Below are 20,395 nucleotides of genomic sequence, written 5' to 3'. Positions count from 1 at the left end.
CATGGACTGGTTGATGCCAGTGGGTATATGTGCCTCGTTCTGACTTCCTGTCTGTATTTGCAGTACAGATCGTCAGAGCATACACCCCTGGAATGATGCAATGACAAGAATACTTAGCCTCTGTGGTGTTTTTGTGCAAATAACCTGCAGCATTATGCAGTCATTGTCGTCTGCTCCTCACCCTCAAACCATCCAGCCCCCAAACCATTCATTTCCTATGAGCGTGATGTAGATTATATGCAAAAAAGACTTACTGTTTTTAAGGTCATAATCTGCTTTTGGAGTCCTGGTGTGGTGCTGTGTGATGAGCACTGGACTGCTAACCACAATGTCAGTGGTTCAAGCCTACCAGCTGCTCTTTAGAAACCTTATGCAGGGTCACTATAACTTGGAACCAACTCAATGGCACTAAACAACAACATAAGTTATGGTAACCAAGACAGAATAGATGGATAAGCTGTGAACTGTTAGCTTCAAGGTTGACGGTCCAAACCCACCAGCCATTGCTCGGAAACCCTGTACAATGTAACACTTGACAGCAACAAAATGGAATCAAGTCCAGAATTAGACTTAACATAAATGGTCACTGAATTTCAACAGGTACACAAAGTAATTCAATAGAAAAAGCTTAGTTTTCTTCAACAAATGTTGCTGGAGCAACGGATATGCATATGGAAGAGAAATGACCCTTGACTTTTGCCTATATATTAATATCAAATTTAATATTATACAGATATTTCTTGAAAATCTATTATTGTTGTAGCTGAGTGCCATTGAGTGGGTTCTGACCCACAGCAACCCTGTATAGGGTTTCCAAGGATCAACAGGCAAGCTTGAACCACCTACATTGCAGTTCAAACCAACCTTACAGTCCAGTGCATTAAACCATAGCACCACACCAGGACTCCAAAATCTATTATAGGCCTAAGCATATAAAGACACCGAAATAAAGAAGCAAGCCACAGATTGCAAAAAAATATTCTCAATATTTATATCTGAGAAAGTACTTTTATCTAGGATCTATAGAACTCAATAATAAGACACCCCAATTAAAATGTACAAATTCAAGAATAAGAAGATACTCCAATTAAAGAGAGACACTTCACACAAAAAAGGTACTTAAATGGCCAATAAAATACCCAGCATCATTATGCATTAAAATTCAGATTAATACCACAAAGAAGTACCACTGGTGGTAGTAGATATGTGCCGTGGAGTCGGTTTTGACTCATAGCAACCCTGTACAGGTTTTCCAAGGCTCTAAATCTTTACGGGAATAGAAAGCCTCATCTTTCTCCTGCAGAACAGCTCATAGTTTCGAACTGCTGACCCTGAGGTTAGCATCCCAATTCGTAACCAGTACACTACCAGAGCTCCTTATATACCCTCAAATATGGCTAAATTGAAAGATTTAAATTAAATACATACTATGTACCCCAGGAATTTCTACTACTAGGAATTTACCCAAGAAAAATAAAAACACATATCACACATAAACATGTATATAAATGTTTATAACGTAACCACCAAAAACTGGAAACAATTTAAACACCCTTCAACTGATGGTATATATATTTATTGTTGTTGTTAAGTGCTGTCGAGTCAGTTCCGACTCATAGCTACCCTGTATAGGGAGGGTTTCTGAGGAGCAGCTGGTGAATTTGAACCACCAGCCTTGCAGTTCAAACAGACTTTGTGGCCCAGTGCATTATCCCACCACATCAGGACATACATAAAATGGAATACTCTTAATGATCAAAATGAACTACGTAATATTATGGATAAATCTCAAATACATTACGTAAGTTATTTTTATAACGTTCTGCAATCCACAAACTATAGAGGTAAGATCAGAAGAGTGGTTGCCCAGGAGCTGGGGTTAAGAGAAGTGGTTGCTATGAAGGGGTGCAATGAAATTTTAACGGGAATAATTGGAATTCTTCTATGTATTGATTGGAGTCCTGATGTAACACTGTGGGTTAATGTGCTGGACTGCAAAGTTGATTTGAACTTCAAGGTTGACGGTTCAAGCTCACTAGCCGCTCCTCAGAAACCCTATACAGAGTTGCTATGGGTCAGTACTGACTTGACAGCACTTAACAACAACATATATTGATTGTAATAATGGTCACATGACTGTGCGCTTTACAAAATTCATAGAATTTGGGATGAAGAAAAGGTATTGTTTCTCAATTGTGGTTACACAGATGTATGTGTATATGTATGCATATACATACATACATATATGTTGTGGTTAAGTGTTATCGAGTTGGTTCCAATTTATAGCGGTCTGTATAGGGTTTCTGAGAAGCAATTGGTGGGTTTGAACTGCCAATAAATATTTATACTTATATATATATGTGTGTGTGTGTATATATATATATATTTGACAAATATATATATATATACATATATATATATTTGTCAAATTCATCAACTTTATACACTTTAAAATGTATGCAATTTATTGTATATAAGTTATGACTTTGTTATTAAAAAGAAAAAAAGGCTTGAGCAATTAATTTTAAAAAGGAGGTCCCACTATTGAGTAGCTTTCAGAGCAGCTCTGCTGATTTTCAAATGATTTATGAATATGTGCAAAGGGTAACTTGGAGGCAGGGCAGCTCTTGTTTTCTGCTAGGTGCCTAGACAATTTAGTCTCAGATGTTCTAATCTTGTCTCAGTTGGCTTTTTCCACCCTTAAAAAAAAAAAAAAAATGAGGTTGGCAAGGTCAATGCCTTTGTACTTTGCTGGGTTCCATGGAACTTGCAAATGTATTGCTTTCACTGACAATATTGTTTCTTAGCTGTGGATTTTGGAGGAGGAATATGGCAAGAATATTACATCTTTTTTTAATCTAAAGTCCTGGCTATAGGCTATGTGTGTATCTCAAGCCCACGTAGATATGAAGAACATAATTACACCTCCCGTCCAATAGCCATTTAACCAAGCACTCTTCATCTGCTTCTATAATAAATTTAAAGAGCATCTCTTGTTCCTTCAAGAGCCTTAAGTGTATGCTACTTAGCTGATGGTAGTTTGTAGGGCTTTTCAAAAGCTTGATAAAAGGAAATTTAAACTCTTCTAGTCTTCCAGTGATACTCTAAAGGGAACAAGGATACCCAAGGCTCAGTTAAGGTCTTTTCTCATTTTCTTGGATTGGAAATTACAGACTTTTGTGAATGCACATATATGTGGGAGCCTTTACCTTCTACTTAGTCTCTCCCTTCTTTCATCATATATTTTCTGTAACCTGATGGGTACTCTTTTAAAACAGCCTTTTTTATTGGCAGTGTGTATCAGAAGTCATCAAAATGCTGCTTCCCTTTGACTCAATCATTTTACTTTGGGGTTTATTTCTGGCAAATAACCCAAAATGGAGGAAGTCACTTAACCAAATAACATTGTTTGTGTTAATTAAAGTTAGAAATAACCTAAATGTCCAAAATTAGGAGGATGATTAAGGTAATGTATAGCTACTACAAATGGTGGTAATGAAAAATGTAGGCAACACAGGAAATAGTAAAGATACAATTTGGTGAAAACAGAATATTCATTTGTATATATATATATATATATATAAACTGGGGGGGGGGAAGCAGTCACTATACACAGGTAAAAGATTTTGAAAAGCATTCTAAATTGCTACAGTGATGTACAGCAATAAACAGAGATATATCAAAGTTGTCAAAGGCTTAATTTTGCTTGGATCCATAGTCAACACTCATGGAAGCAACAGTCAAGAAATCAAACGACATACTGCATTAAGCAAATCTACTGTTTAAAAACAAACAAACAAACAAAATGCTTCAAAGTGGTAAAGAGCAAAGATGTCAAAGAGCAAATACTAAGTATACCTGATATGTTATTTTCAGTCATTTCATATACATGTGGAAGCTGGACAGTGAATAAGGTAGACTGTAAAAAATCCATGCATGTTGATGAAGAATATTGAAAGTGTCAGAAGAACAAACAAATCTGTCTTGGAGGAGTACAGCCAGAATGCTCCTTAGAAGCGAGGATGACAAAACTTCATCTCTCCTTCTTTGGGCATGTTATCAGGAGGGACCAGTTCCCAGAAAAGGACATCATGCTTGATAAAGTACAGGGCTGTCTAAAAAAAAAGGAAGACCCCTGAGGAGATGTACTGACACAGTGGCAGCAACAGTGGGCTCAAACCTATCAACAGTTGTGAGGATGGCACAGGACTGGGCAGTGTTTTGTTCTCTTCTGTATAGGGTCTCTATGAGTCGGAATCGATTTCATAGCACCTAACAACAACAGGAATGTATTGAGACAGTAAGGTTATAAGTAATGTTTTTTTTCTTTCATATTCCAAATTTTCTGTGATCTAATTACTATGGAAAAATCTACCTTTCCTCCTCTCATTTAAAATACGTGAATGTCTTGTTTTTAGCTTTATGGGCTGTGTATCTCCAGGACAATAGTTTCTCTGACTGCCCCATATTCTTTGGAGGGAAAAAAAAAAAATCCCAAACAATTTAGCAATGCATTTTTAAAACCACTTGAATTTCTTGCTGTTCCTTGATGGGTTTTTGTAGGGTTATCCAAGAGGCTTCTAAGCACATAAATAGCATTGAGTAGTAGTCACTGGTATTGAGAAAGCATCAAGAAGGTGAGGGAAGCATGAACATAGATGCAAAAATTCTCAACAAAATCTGAGCCAGTGGAATCCAACAATATATCAAAAAAATAATACATCCTGACTAAGTGGGATTCATGCCAAGTATTCAGAGATGGGTTCAACATTAGATAAACAATCCATGTAATCTACCACATAAATAAAGGGGGAAAAAAATCACAGATTACATCAGTCGATTCAGAAAAGACATTTGACAAAATTCAATACTCATTCCTAATAAAAACATTCAGCAAATAGGAATAGAAGGGAAATTTCTCAATGTAAGTAAGGGCATATATACAAAACCAGCAGCGAACATCACTCTCAACAGTGAGAAATTGAAACCATTCCCCTTGCAACTGCAGGAACCAGCCAAGGATGCCCTTTATCACCATTTTTGTTTAGTATTGTACTGGACATCTTTGCCAGAGATATAAGGCAAGAAAAAGAAATTAAATGCATCCAAATTAGCAAAGAAGTAATAAAAGACTCCCTGTTTGCAAATGACATAATCCTGCACTTGGAAAATCTCAGAGACTCAGCAAGAAAATAATTGGAACTCATAGATTTAGCAAGTGGCAGAGTACAAGATCATCATACAAAAATCAGTTGGGTGCTCGCTTCGGCAGCACATATACTAAAATTGGAATGATACAGAGAAGATTAGCATGTTCCCTGTGCAAGGATGACACGCAAATTCGTGAAGCGTTCCATATTTAAAGAGATAAAAAAAATCCGTTGTCTTCCTTTACACTAATAAAGAGAGCTCTGAAAAGGAAATCAGGAAAACAATACCATTTACAATAGCCATCCAAAAGATGAAATTTTTGGAAATAAATCTAACTAGAGAAGCAAAAGACCTATACAAAGAATACTACAAAACACTACTACTACAAGAAACCAGAAAAGACCTATAGAAATGGAACAGAATACCCAGCTAGTAGATAAGAAGAATTAATATTGTGAAAACATCAATACTATCCAAAGGAATCTATAGATATAATGCAATACCTATCCAGATTCCAACACCATTCTTTAAAGAGATGGAAAAAGTAATCATTAATTTTGTATGAAAAGCAGAGATCCCTGATAAGCAAAACATTATTAAGAAAATAACAAAGTTGGAGACCTCTTACTTCCCGATCTCAAAACCTACTACACAGCCACAAACAGTCTGACACTGGTATAATGAAAGGCACACAGGTCAATGGAACAGAATTGAGAACTCAGAAGTAAGCCCATCCACCTATGGTAAGTTGATCTTCAACAAATGTTCAAGATGCATTAAACGGGAAAGAGACAGTCTCTACAATAAATGGTGCTGGCAAAATTGGAAATCCATTTACAGAAAAATGAAACAAGATCCATATCTCACACCATATACAAAAATTAACTCAATGTAAATTAAAGACCTAAATGTAAAACCTAGAACATAAAGATTGTCAGTGAAAAAATAAGGAATAAACTTAGGGGACTCTGATAACATGGTCTAAGTACACTATAAAACATACTGTAAACACACAAACAAAAGACAAAATGGATGACTAGGACCTCCTAAACATTAGGCATTTGTGTGCATCAAAGAATTTCATCAGAAGAGTAATAAAGAGATCCCCAGACTGGGAAAAAATGTTTGGCAGCAACTTACCAGACAAAGGACTAGTCTCCAAGATTATACAATACTTCAGTACCTCAACGAGAAGAAGACAAATAATCCAATTTTTTAAATGTCTGAGGAGAAGGTGAGGGAAGGAAGTTGAGTTTAAGAAGCACCCACAGTGTGTCAGATGAGGTGGCATCAAGTTTCTTCATAAATTGAAAACTAAACCCAATCAACTTCTCAGCCTAAACTCCCATAACTTCAGTACTCATGCCTCATTTCCCAGTCATATGGAGAACGATCCCATTCCCCAGTGCCTCATGATCTCTCACATCACTGTGCTTCTTCACATACTATTCCTGCCATTAAAAAGCTCTTCTCTCTCTGCCCAGTGAAACTTACTTGTCCTATAGGGTACTGCTCACATGTCACTTCTCTTGTACAACCACTCTTGTTTCTCCTACACAATTTGTCTCTCCCTCCTCTAGACTTCCATCACATTCTTTCCATACCCTTTGTTCATAGTACTTATTGTATCACTTGACTAAACCACAAAAGGTCAGCAGTTCAAACTCACCAGCTGCTTCTCAGAAACCCTGTACAGAGTCGCTATGGGCTGGAATTGACTTGATGATACTTAACAAAACAACATTGTATGATAAGATTTATTTATATCAACCTTTCTCCTACTGACATGGTTTGAACACAGCCCTGGCATAGTACATGTTTCATAGTAGTACTCAGTGAGTAATTTTTTGTAGTGTATAAATGAATGAGTAACCTGTGTCTTCTGGGTTAAACAGTAGACCTTGGGAAACTTATTTATGTATGCAATTGTTTACTCAACATTTGGTTATCTACTTTGTACCAGTGTCTGGAAAAGCAAAGATCTCTGAAGTCAGTTTACTGTGTGTGTTGTGTGCCAAGACAGCTATGATTACTAAATGCCACTGAGGTTTTATTTTAACCGCCTAAAAATGATACTTCAAATTGCAAGTGGTGACCCACTCATGAGTCATGAAACCAATTTAGTGGCTGATTTTTAAACGGAGTTTAATTAAAAATAAGAGTGGATCATATATAATATGAGTAAGAATTGTTTCATAAACTTTTTAGTTATAAATAAATAAACATATACTGGTTTGCAAAGTAAAATATATTTATTATTATGTATCACAGTAATAAATGAAAACCATTGCTATAATGTGGCCATTTTGATCAGTAACATATTTAATTTTAACATATGAATGGCCTTGCTATTGAGTAGAACTGTGCTCCATGGGGTTTTCAGTGACTAATTTTTCAGAAGTAGACTATCAAGGCTTTCTTCCAAGGCACCTATGGGTGGAATGGAATCTCTAGCCTTTTGGTTAGCAGTCTATATGGATCTATACCATAATATGTTTGACCGATTTGCTTTTGATAATGTCCAGTTTTACGTTCTTTTAACCAACAGTGTGATGGACATATGTGTAGCTAACTCTCAGCATCATTTCCTTCAAATGAATTCCTAGAATGGGAAATAAATCAAAAGTGTGCAAAATGGTAAGGCTTTTGATATGTATTTTAATACCACCTTCATCCCCAAAAGATTGTAGCAGTTGTCACCTTTCCCAGTATGTGAAAGTTAACACCTACTTTTGAAAATTATTTAAAATTAATATCAGTTTTTTTTTTTTCATCAAAATTATGTGCAATGTTATCTGAGTTAGGGCCAGCAAGTGATTCAGACCTTATACTTGTCTCTCATACTACAAAGCTAGAGAGTCAGCAGTTACCTCCTAATCACATACTATGCCTTTGGACTCTTCTAACACTAATCACTTCTCTAGTTTTTCTAGAATTAGGTCTTCCTTGGCCCTCCCGCATCACTTAGTTGCTCTTAGCTTTGTATTCTTCAAGCACATTGCATGCACATCCTTCTGGTACAGCACTCACCATGCTATGTTGGAATTGTCGTTTCTGCCTATCTGTGGGCTCTCTATGAACCTCTCCAAGACAAGGACTAAAAGTGACTCTTTATTCTTCTTCATATCTGCCCCAATGGTCAGTTATATCCTCAAAAATGTGTGCTGAATAAATAATTATGACCTCAGGAATTATTCAAATTCTGCTGAATTCGAGTGACAGAATTCACTCCACATAGCTGGCAATCTTTGGGAGTCCAAAGGCAAAAGTGACTTAGAAGGGTCCATGTTCAAAGAAGCCCAGCATCCACTTGCTGCCTCTCCTCTTTAGCATGCCATTGGAAAGAGAGCTGTGCCTGTTCAGAGATGGCCTTACCTGTCCAGCTGTTACTAGGGACTTCATTGGCTGGAGTTCCTCAGTGTCATGTTTCCCTAAAGGCCCAGGACCCTCAGACTCTAGAGGTGCTGCTGTGAGATCTACTTGGCAAATCAGTGCTTTTGATCCTAGTGGCAAGAGACTTACGGAAATGTCTAAACAGTAAACCATGAAATGACTCATTCTTAAAATCCCAACAAGAAGAAAGTGTCAACTGGGAAGATGGACAGGCTCTGATTATACTGAGTTGTTGTTTGTTGTCAAATCAGTTCCAACTCATAGTAACCCTGTATAGGGTTTCCAATTCTATAAATCTTTACAGGAGCAGAAAGCATCATCTTTCTCCCATGAGTGATTGGTGGGCTCAAACAGTTCAACCTTGTGGTTAGCAGTCCAGTGCTTATCCTACAGTGCCACCAGCACTCCAAATTATACTGTCTTATACATCTAAATCTTTTTGTGTGAAAGCCTTGTAGACTTAGTGCTCTTGTGGACATAATTTTTGTGCCACATTAATGAGTATTTTGTTAATAGTCTCTAATAGAATGTTTATTCATTCAGTACGCATGCCTTGGGCAACTACTATGTGCCAGGCTTTATATTGGATGTAATGAATACAGAGATGTTAAGACATGGATCTTAATCTCAATGAGATCACAGTAGAATTAATAACAGAAATTGGACTGCCAGTCTTGCCTTCACCCCTCCAGTCCTAATCCTTTCTCCATGCTGTAAACAAAAGGATATTCTGGAACATGAATGTTCTTCCGCAACTTAAAACCCTTTATTGGTTCCTTGTTTTTCTCTGAGTAAAATTCAAACACCCGAATACAGCTCTTTATAATCCAGTCTCTGCCTACTTTTCCTGCCTCGGTTCTTGCTGCTCTCCTACCCATTTGTACTTTGTGCCAACAGCTTTGCTTCCATCCACAGTAGCCTCTGGACATTCCTGGTTCAGAGTGTCCCAAATGGAAAGCTCTATAGCTAGTTTGGAAGTGGAGGTTATGTGTCCCTCATTCTTTGTTGATTCCCCACTGTTCAACAGGGGTTAGGAAACAGTTTGTTAAAGAGAATTATTTTCAATATTACCGTGGTCCAGTCTCCCCTCACATTTTTAAGGCATTGCCTGTAGGTTTCTGGTCTGTGTTGGGGTACTCTTCATGCCTGTATCCATTCAATGACTGGAGTATATACTGAGTAAATACTCAATGTGTTGGCCATAAGGACTCCAAGATGTTTCAGAAACAGTTACTGTTCCTGGAAAAGAAGAGACAAGCATCCTAGGAGGTGGGAATGGAATGCAGGGAGTCTAGAAGTAGGAACAAAAGTATACTGTGTGTGGGCAGGGATTAGTAGTTTAGTACAGCTGGAACATGGGTGTGTGGTTTGGGAAGGACAGAAGATGAGACCAAAGAAGTAGAAAGGGAAGACCAGAGCAGGAATGGCCTTCAGTCATGTAAACAAGTTTCAGCTTCATATTTTGGGCAGTTGGGAATCAACAAAGATTTTTAAACTAGGAAATGATGTAATAAGATCTGCATTACATTAAGTCCAAAATATTCTTGGGACTCTTTATTTCTGTGCTGGTGTATACTTTAACCAGTCAAAAGGTAGAGTGTTGGACCCAATCTCCTATGGATATTCTGGTTCCAAAGAATCTAGCCAACCCCTAATCTACTGACATTGGACTTGAGGTCAGGAGACAATTTGCTAAAGATAATTTTTTTCAGTATCACCAGAGTCCAGTCATCCCTCACGTTTTAAATAAATTGTAGGTCTCTGTTCTGTGTCCACTCAATGACTTGTAAATTTCATGCAAGGAATGGAGGGAGCATCTTGATCCACTGTGCCTGAGTGTGTGTGTGTATGATTTGTCAACAATCGAGTATTTTATGGAAGTTTATGGGGCTTCATTAAAGATGCCGGAGCAGGAACACTGTGGGACATCAGAAGAGACCTCAGCAATAAACCGCAACTCCAAGCTTTGGAATGCAGTAAATGTTTAAGAGACTTCCTTCCTTTCATTACTGAATTTTACTTTACTTTTATACCAGTAAAGAGTTGTGTTTTATTGGTTGAAATTTCTTGATTCCGTTTTCCCCAGGTCTGTATAAAAGCTACATTTTATCTTTGAGGATGTTTGGCTCGTGGTGGAGGAAGTGCTGCCAGCAAATTCAATTAACTGGCAGAGCTCACAGATATTGTACACGGATTTCTTTTTTCTTCTTCTTCACAACTGCTACATAAACACAGCTGGGTTTAATATTTGTCGTAACAAAGATTTCACTTGAATCATTTTACTCCGGGTAATTAATGCTTGGAATCTCGACTACTTTTTCATTCGTTTGTAATCCCCTGCATTTCTTTACTCTGGCTATCTAGAAAATGAAATATGCTCTTCTAGATCTTTGCCCTGCCTTAAAACTGCTTAATATTTGGCCGTTCCCACTAGAGAGCAGATGCTTTTCTTTGCAAGAATTGAATTTCTGTCAGCTCTTTTATGCATCATGTGTTTGGAACTGTAAGTGGATCAAGTTGTTCATCACAGCAGGGACACTGTGAAATACATCTATTATACACACTTCCCACCCCCCTTCCTGTGTGTGTATGTGTGTGTGTGTTTTCTCCCCTGAGGAGGTGGAATACCCGGATCCCCTTGGGAGATATCTTACTCTGTGGATGTATCCATGTGATCCACCATGGATCCGGCCTGGCTAAGTCCCTAAATATGGAAATCTATATCCACTCAGCCCAGGAACTGAGACAAATCCTGATTTTGTCTTTGTAAACACCAAGTACTTCATTAACTCCCAAACACACATTGAGTTTGGGTCACTAAATAAATCTACTAGGCTCAGCATAACGAGTGACATTTCAGGTATTGATGCCCTAGAAAATGTTAATTGTGAACACATTATTCTTTTTAGTGCTAAAATAATGGCTTGAGTAGTATTGGCTTTGGAGTTGTACTAGTGTAGAAGAATAATCACCATCTATTAGGCCCCCACTGTGTGCCAGGCATTGTGCTAGAGGCTTAGAAATTTGTGACATTGAATCTACCTACCCCTAACCTATCTCTTTATAGATGAAGAGGTTTGGTAACTTGTCTAAGGCTGTCCAGCTAACAGCCAAGCAGTTGAGTCAGGATTTGAACTCAGGTCTGTGTGAACCCAGAGTAGACTGTTCATTGTTGTACCTTCCTGCTTGCAATTCACAAGATATATATTCACTGGTTGATCAGTTGATGCATGGATTTATTACACTTGTTTATTACATGCGTGCATTGCTCCATTTGAATCACTTAATTGCACTTCAAGTCTCAAGGCCAGTTTGCGTCATCTGTCTTAGTTATCTTGGGCTGCTATAACAGAAATTTCTTTTCTCAGAGTTTAGGAGTCTTGAAATGTGAATTCAGTTGCTTGTTCTAGGGGAAGGCTTTCTCTCTCTGTTGATTCTGGAGGAAGTTCCTTCTGTGCTGCTGCTCATGGGCGATCTTGATGTGTCTTGTCTTCTCTCTTCCCCTATCTCTGTCCTGCTGGCTTGTTTAATCTCCTTTATATCTCAAAGAGATTACTTAAAATATACCTTCCACTAGCCCTGTCCCATTCACATAATGAAGACAACCCACTCCCAAATGGAGTTAAAACCATAGACAGCATAGAGATGAGGATTTACAATACATTTTATTGGGGGGAGGGGCCCACAATTAAATCCATGACACCGTCTAAATCTGAATTCCTGGTGGTGATTGGTGTCATTTGTTAAGTTTTGCTCTTTCTATCAGAGCTCCATGCACATATGATCCAACTTCCCCAAGTAACCCACCATTTTCTTGCAGTTTCGTTTTGTGAATTGTAATCTCTAGACTCAGTCCTGAACAAATGACAAAAAATTCCAAATCTAACTGGTTATGTTTTTCAACACAGCTTTGAAAAGCAAGAATCTGATTTTCCTGCTATGATATGTTTGTCTTTTGGGCCTCAGATAGTGGTGCTGAAGGCAGAAGTGCATTTTGGTGAATTTTTAATTGATAGCATTCAATACTCAGGACGTCACTGTGGCACACTCACCTGCCTGGCTGAAATGCCATTGATCTGTAGAATTAGTTTTATTTAAATGGAAAAGTAGCTTTTGCTCATAAAGAAAGTTGCTAGTCTCTTGATAAACATGTTTTGTTATGATTAACTTTAGCCTTCCTCCAAATACCTTTTAGCAGAACCAGGCATTAATGTTCTGCTTTATTAAAAATAAAATGTTCCTTTTATTTTTCATTGGCAGTCCATTTTCTTTTTGAAAGACATTGGTATTTTAAAAAAATTGGTGGAGACTATATTGCAAACAAAACAAAACATATATAACTTTCCTTTCACAAGTATGGTATTTCTATTTTTTCAAAGGTAAGTTGCATTTTTATTTTGTGTTGTGTTTGCAAGAGAATGCATCTTGGTTTATTCATGTTGACAACTGAAAAGCCTTAGACCTAATTAAAAGAATTTTCATGAGCACCTTTACTGAACCATTTCATTACGCGGCGCTGCACAGATTGCATTGTGAAACATGGTGATGGTTTAAATCTGACCTTTAAACCTAAACTGCCAGAAGTATGGGGGAAAAAAACCTTTCTTTAAAAATACTCCTAGGAAGCATACATATATATACATATATGCATGCACATATTTGATTAGAAATAATCTTTTATTGAATGACCAACTAATAATATATATACACATACACTCATTTACTTGAGTTCAGATCTTGTAGCCAGCCTCCTTTAGTTTAGGCAGGAAATTTTAACTGCATTAATTTTGTGTGTTTGTGTATGTATGTGTGTGTATCTCTGTGTGGTGTGTTAAAGCTAAATTGTTTTATGAGGAAAACAAAGACAATTTCACTTCCTCTGGGCAAAAAAGAAAAAAGTATTTGGAGGAAGGTGAAGTTTACACATAGAAAACACAAGTCTTTGCTACTTCGTGTTGCAGTTTAAAATGCCACGGTAATCAGATTAAACACCTGAGTGGGGAGGGCTGACTACATGGAGCTTTATGTGGTAGATGTTGCAAATAGGCTTTTCTTGTTTTAAATCTCCTGAATGTCATCCTAACAATTGGATAGTTTGTAGGTAGAAGATACAAAAGCCCTTTCTAGCATATAGTGAAATAGCCATTCACCTAATGAAAATTGATCCCTTTGTGTAATAAAAAGCTGCTTAGAACAGTAACACTTACCTCTAACTTTTGAACTTAAACCTGGTCCATGGATATCAGGAGAGATGAAGGTAGCTGAGACCTGGGCCCCTGGGGTCCTAGAAAACTCAGCTAAGAGCTCCGTGTAACTAGCATTACCTCCTCACCCTGCTGCCCCCTATGGCGAACCAGGATCTTTGAGGGGAAAATGGGATATGCAGAAGAAGCAATTAAAGACAACTGAGGTCAAGGTACAACCATGTTCTCAAGAAAGAAACAGAAAAGCAAGGAATGAGAGGAAGCGATAATGGAGATATATTAAGTTGGGGAGAAAAACCAGTATCATGGACAAATCTAATTTTCTGGTCTAAGAAATCTAGGCAGCAGTGAGAATTAAGCATAAGGCTTTGGAATGAGACAGACCCAGACTTGACTTCGGCCTCCGCCCTTTGCTGTTCTACTTGTGTGATGTTGGGCTGAGTTTCACTTTCCTTATATATAGTGTGGGTACCTGTATCTAACCCAATTGTTGTGAAACTTTAATATGCTGTGTGTCAAAACAGCTGCCATGGTGTTAGGTATGGAGTAGGGTGCTTTCTTAAAGTGCTTCCTTTCTTCTGATAAATTCCTGGTTTTCCCAGAAACAATTCCTGAATGAGTGGAATGAAATTGACTTTTTGCCTCAAATTTGAGGCAAGAGCTAACTAGCTAAAGTCTAGGTAGATGCAGGGGGTCGTTTTTCATTGCCGATGGGAAGGTAGTGGTGGTGGTGGTTATGTGCTGTGGAGTCAGTTCCAGCTCATAGAGACCCTGTATAGGGTTTCCAAGGCTGTGAATCTGTACAGGAGCAGAATGCCTCATCTTTCTCCCACAGAACAGCTGGTAGTTTTGAACTGCTGACCTTGTGGTTCTCAGTCCGACTACTACTACGCTAGAGGTAGCCAATGTTTCTGTGCCCCTGAGGAAGGGAAAACAAGTCAAGAGCCACTTCCCCTCTCTCTCCAGACTTAGACTTTCCCCCAGGGGATTTCAAAACAAAACCTTAATGTCTGGTTTATTCAGAAAAGAAGAATCAACTTGCTTCAGCACTTAAGGGCCAGTTTTTAAAGAGAGGAAAGGAAGTGTGATTCGACTGCCCTTCCCCAGCTGCTGGGTAAATGATTTGTCAAAACACAATCTTTTCACTCCAGGTCTGACATGACATTCCCAGGGTTGAGAAGTGGGACCTCCTGCTACAGATTGACTTGAGCCAGACTGTTAGAAGAAATATATCCTTCGTTTAGGGCTTGTACCGAGGATAGACATGGTCCCTGCCTTCCTCCATAGACCAGTCAGTCTAATAGAAGAGGCAGACATTAACTGGAGCACGTTGCTCTGTGTGCATTGAGAAGTGTATGTGATAGAGGAACATTGGCCCTTGCTTTTGGGAGTAAGACTGAGGAAGTGATAGTGATCTTCAAGCTGAGATTTGAGGAATGAGTTGTAGTTGACCCTGGGTCACCTACAATAGAGTAGCCACTGTCCACATGTACTACTAAATAAAATTTAAAGTTAATTACCCAGCCCCACTAGCTACCACTTTAGTCAGCACAGATGATATATCATTTCCATCGTTGCAGAAGGTTCTATTGGACACTTGAATTCCCAGTAAGGGAGTAATGGATGAGAGCATTCCAAACAGAGGAATTGGCTAGCTAAAGGTCCTGGGGTTTGAAGGAGGTCACTGTGATTGGAGCCTAGCATGTGTGTCCAAAGACATGGAGGACTGCAGGAGCCTCACATCTTAAAGATGCTTCTGCAAGTCACACAGGGCCTTGCAGGCCAACTAAGACTCCAGTCTCTACCCTAAGAGCTGAGGGGAATCTACTGAAAGGTATTAAATTCCAGGACTGAAAGAAAGAGGAGGGCATAGGAATACAGAAGTGAATAATATGTCATTGTTAACCTCCCTACCTCTCCCCAAATTGCAACCAAATTATAAAGAAATAAACCTGTATTTGTTTAGTGCTAGTATGTTTGCCAGGGCTTTTTATTCTAATGGGGGAGGAAGATATAGAAACTGCTTGTTATATGTTGTTGTTAAGTGTCGTCGAGTCGGTTCCGGCCCATAGTGTCCCTATATAGGGTTTCCAGGGAGTGGCTGGTGAGCTTGAACCATCAACCTTGCAGTTCAAACTGACCTTGCAGTCCAGCGCATTAACCCACAGTGCCACACTACAGAATAAATAGTATGATGATATACACTGCATGAGAACCCTTTTGTATTTTATGGTGGAAGCAGCAATAAGCTAATTTGTGGCTTATCTATGGGAACTCACCCAGAAGCTCTATGGAAACTGGACCCAGGTCAGAAGCAGCTTGGTTCCAAGCACATCTCCAGCATGAAAATAGGTTAGGTACCAGCCAAAGGAATAGTCTTATTTACCCTGAGAAAGAACTGTTTCTCTAGTAGAGGGCATCACAGAAAGTCATAAGCTGGTTTTGTTTTTATTTTAAATAAAAGAGTTTTGAGAGAGAATAGAATAAAGAATATCCCAGACTTAGGGGTGGGTTGAAGATCTCTGAAATGGAGTAAAAGACAAAGTTGGAAATAGAAGGCCTTGAATATTGTGCTAAGGCATTTGAACTTTATTTTATTTGAAGTCATTGAAAAGTTTAGAGAAAGTGAGAGGTGTGATCGAAACTCTCGGAAAGATGACTTTGTGCAGAGATTTTATTGGACCAGGAAGCAAACAGGAAAGGATGCTAGTTCAAAGACTGTTGCAGTAGTCTAGGTAAAAGATAGACAAATAACAAAATGAAAAGCTTCCATGTGCTAAACCTGTTTTGGGACTCCAGGGATTCTGCTGAGTGTTCCACATGCACCATTGTTTTAATCCTTACAAACATATGTATTGTAGATACTTAATTTTACAGCAGAGGAAACTGAGGCTCAGAAAAGTGAAGAAAGTAAAGACTTTAGGCTTAAGTGATTCAAACTCTGCACTCCCCTGCCTTCTGAGTGCAGTGGGTGGGGGTGGAGCAGAGACCGGAAAGGTAGAATCAATAGTTACCAATTAGAGGAGGAGCAGGGTGCAGATGGGGATAGGGCAACACCATGTTTGTAAGTGGGCATGCTGAATTTGCATTGTGGTTTGTAAGGCTTATCTAGTTGTCACTTTAACTCAGTAGACATCAGAGGTTCATTTTCCTTGCAATTTTGATTACACCTTAGCCCTTGCTATTGGAAGGCTCAGCTATTGGAAATGCTTTTCACCACATCAGAACACTCACTCACTTGTTCTTTCATTCAGCAGAAAGTGTGAAATAACTGCACTGGGTCAAGCACTGTGCTGAGTACAGGCCTTCTGGAAATGAGTCTAGCAGGAGAAGCAACAGACACTGAGACTCAGTGTGGAACCCCCTACACAGTACGGAGGGGACTTGGGCAAAGAAGGCATCATTAACCTTGTCTCAAGAGCCAGCAAAGGCTTCACAAATGGGGGCACATCTGGATTCCTTCCTTTCCTTAACCCAAAGCAATGTTTAGTTTGTTGATTAAAGAAAAATACCTCATGATTCTTTATTATAAAAATCTCATTTATTTTTTTGATAAAGGGCCATCAAAAGCATGTAAGATAGAAAGTGAAAGTATCCCTGCATGGTTAAAGATTAATGCATGGTATTTTGGGGTTTTACTATGTATATAAGCGTTGTTGTTGTTAAGTGCTGTCCAGTTGGTTCTAACTCATGTGTTTCTGAGGACTTCTGGTGGGTTTAAACCACTGATCTTGTGGTTAGCAGCCTAGTGCTTATCCTACCCCATCACACCAAGACTCCTATATAATAAGCACGTTGTTGTTGTGTTGTCAAGTCGGTTCTGACCCATAGCAGCACTGTATAGGATTTCTGAAGAGCAGCTGGTGAGCTTGAACCACCGACCTTGAAGTTCAAAAGGCTTTGCAGTCTGGCACATTAACCCACAACGCCACACCAGGACTCTGTATCTAAGCATACACATATGTAATTTGTAAATGAATCCTGTTGTATATATTGCTCAGCAACTTGCAGGTTTTTTACTATTGAATATTTTATGGGTAACTTTTCAGGCCAGTTCATAGACTTCCAAGTTCTTTTTTTGCAATGATGTAGTATTTCATTGTGGGCATGTGATAGAATTTATTTAGCAGCCCTCACTGATGGGCAGTTGGACTGGCTTTCAAAAGGTGAGTAGACATTCACCAGCAGGATAAAAGGGATAAGGAGCATCTCTAAGTTATCAGCACTGTATAGAATGGAGGCACAAATAAGTACTTGTGCATACATCTGGATTCTGAGCAATTCCTGTTGGTCAGGTACAACATTAGGTAAGGCAGAGGGAAGTAAATAATCCCTCACAGATTGCTCTGAGGAGTTTGGGCATTTTTCTGAAGGTTATATTGGGAAGGTAGAAGTAATGAAGGGTTTTGATGGAGGGAATGAAATGATCAGGTTTGTATTTTTTAGAGATGGCTAGCACAACTGTGGGTGGATGGCATGGAGTAGGAATGAAGGTCAGAAACCCATTTAGGAAACTTCTTTGTCAATCTGGGCCAGAAAGGATGAATGGAACTGAGTAATACAGGGCCCAGATCATGAGCACAGACAGCAGAAGGTAGATTGAGGGCATATTTGTGGTGATATTAATAAGATGTGGTAAATGGTTGTGGGAAGGGAAGGAGAAGTAGTATGGAATATAGGTATCATAATGGTATTCGATTAAAGCAGGAAGCTATTCTTAGCCCAAATTCTGTCACCCCAGATTACCTCAAATGAACCCAAATACTAATGATAAATACCAGTGCCCTAGGAATACTCAGGGCAAATGGCTGTGGAATTTTCAAACCTTCCATTTTCTTCCCTCCCTTTAATGAAATGGACAAAATGCTGTCACCAGCTATCATATGTGCAAATACTTGAAATCTTAAAGTTTGGAATGTTGAAGGGTCAAGACAAAAGCTTCTCCTTATTGTAGAGTGAGGAGAGGCCTTCAGAAGTCTTGGCCTAAGAGATGACAAGGGCACCAAGAGCCCAGGACCACTTGGCTGGTTTCAGATCAGCTGGTGGAGCAGTAAGGCTCACACTCTGTATTTGCTAAGTTACAATCAGTGACTACTTCTTTGTGTAAAATGGTAATGAGGCCATTAGGAGAGGCTCACCTGAAGTGCAGCGTTGTGAATCCGAGGTAATTAAACACCTCCCGAATGAAACGGGCCAGGGAAGGTTAAGTGAGGAATTATCTACCGCACAGGTGGCCCAAGGCCTTTAAGGAGCCAGAGGAAAAGCAACAGTGACTTATGCTATTTCAGTGCTTGAAAATACCACCCTAGTTCCCGGGAGGGGTGGGCTTTTTATTATTTGGGGATAGAGAGTGAGTAGTATTTTTAACATTTAAATCAAGCATGTTCCTTTTTTCACATTTTTATTCCAAGTTGAATGTCCATGGCAAAGACTGCCCAGCTGCTGAGCATGACTCTGGAGTTTTGTGTCCCAGGGATCCGGTGGGGAGAGGGGTTGGGAGGGAGCGGTTCACATGTGTGTCACAATAACTTGATTCTTTATGTCCCGGTGTTGAGACAAACTCCAAACTGCTTTTGGAGGTACTTGTTTTCTTAGCCCCTCTGCCTATGCACATTCCCATGTGTTTGTGGCGTATCACAGAAGCATCATTCTTCCTTCTCTCTGTTTACTCCTCAAGCAAATGGCAGGCCCCTTTGACACGGCATTGGATTCCCCCCAAGACTCAGCTAATATTATTGATGGTTTAGTGTACGCTGACACGTGACTTCATGTGCCCTTTCAGACTATCTTCACTGCATAAGGCCTGGTAACATGAGATTTGAGTCCTTTAGGTTCTTGCCTCACATTCCCTGTTGTTTCCACATAAAAATGTGTACATAAATGTTCATGAAAGCATTAATTCCTGAGAGTTAAAAAGCGTGAACAAGTCAGATATCCATCAACTGATAATAGGTAAATAAAATGTGGTTTATCAATGCAGTGGAATATTGTTCAGCGTAAAAATGAGTGGCGTGGATAAGGACATGACCACAGATGGCTAGTGCTAAGAGTGAAGTGTCCAGTTGATATGAAGTGAGGGGATATGCACAAGGACACCCAAACTTGCAGACGGTGCCCATTGGACCTAGCTTCAATGGCTGGATGTTCAGAACCCAACTAGAGGAAGGAAAAGAGGTGGGGACATTTTTGTTTTTTTACTATATACTATTTTTAAGAAATCAAGTGTAAATTGCTACAATCTGATGAATTTGACCTATACTTAGGGTTACAGTAGCTTAAAATACCAACTAAGAGGCAAAGAATCTTTATAACAAGGATCATTCCCATCCCCTCTGTACACAGGGTTAATAGGGATGGGTAACTTAAACATTGGCTACCTGAAATGGGGAGGGGGTTGTAATGGCACAAAGTGACTGGCTTACAAGGTTTCAAGAGGGAGTTTAGATTCAGAGTGTGTGTGTGGGAGGGGGCGGGGTGTTAGAATCCCCACTGAGTGGTTTTCATCCTGTCTAAGGAGCTCTGGTAGCATAGTGGTTATGAATCAGGCTACAAAACTTAAGGTCAGTAGTTCGAAACTACCAGCTGTTCCGTGGGAGAAAGATGAGGCTTTCTACTCTCGTAAAGATTTACAGCCTCAGAAACCCTGT

The 20,395-nt window shown here is 39.1% G+C and overlaps 1 protein-coding gene across 1 annotated transcript in view; it reads left to right on the top strand.

The window, feature by feature from the left end:
* The window catches only part of DENND1A (DENN/MADD domain containing 1A), a 469,777-nt gene that overhangs the window by 225,042 nt on the left and 224,340 nt on the right, over positions 1–20,395 (top strand). The gene's annotated exons all lie outside the window — the stretch shown is intronic.

This window comes from Chrysochloris asiatica, unplaced genomic scaffold (genome assembly GCF_000296735.1).
Source record: "Chrysochloris asiatica unplaced genomic scaffold, ChrAsi1.0 scaffold00014, whole genome shotgun sequence".
Lineage (NCBI taxonomy): Eukaryota > Metazoa > Chordata > Mammalia > Afrosoricida > Chrysochloridae > Chrysochloris > Chrysochloris asiatica.
Note: the sequence above shows the minus strand (reverse complement) of the source record. Positions and strands in the feature narration are given on the sequence as shown.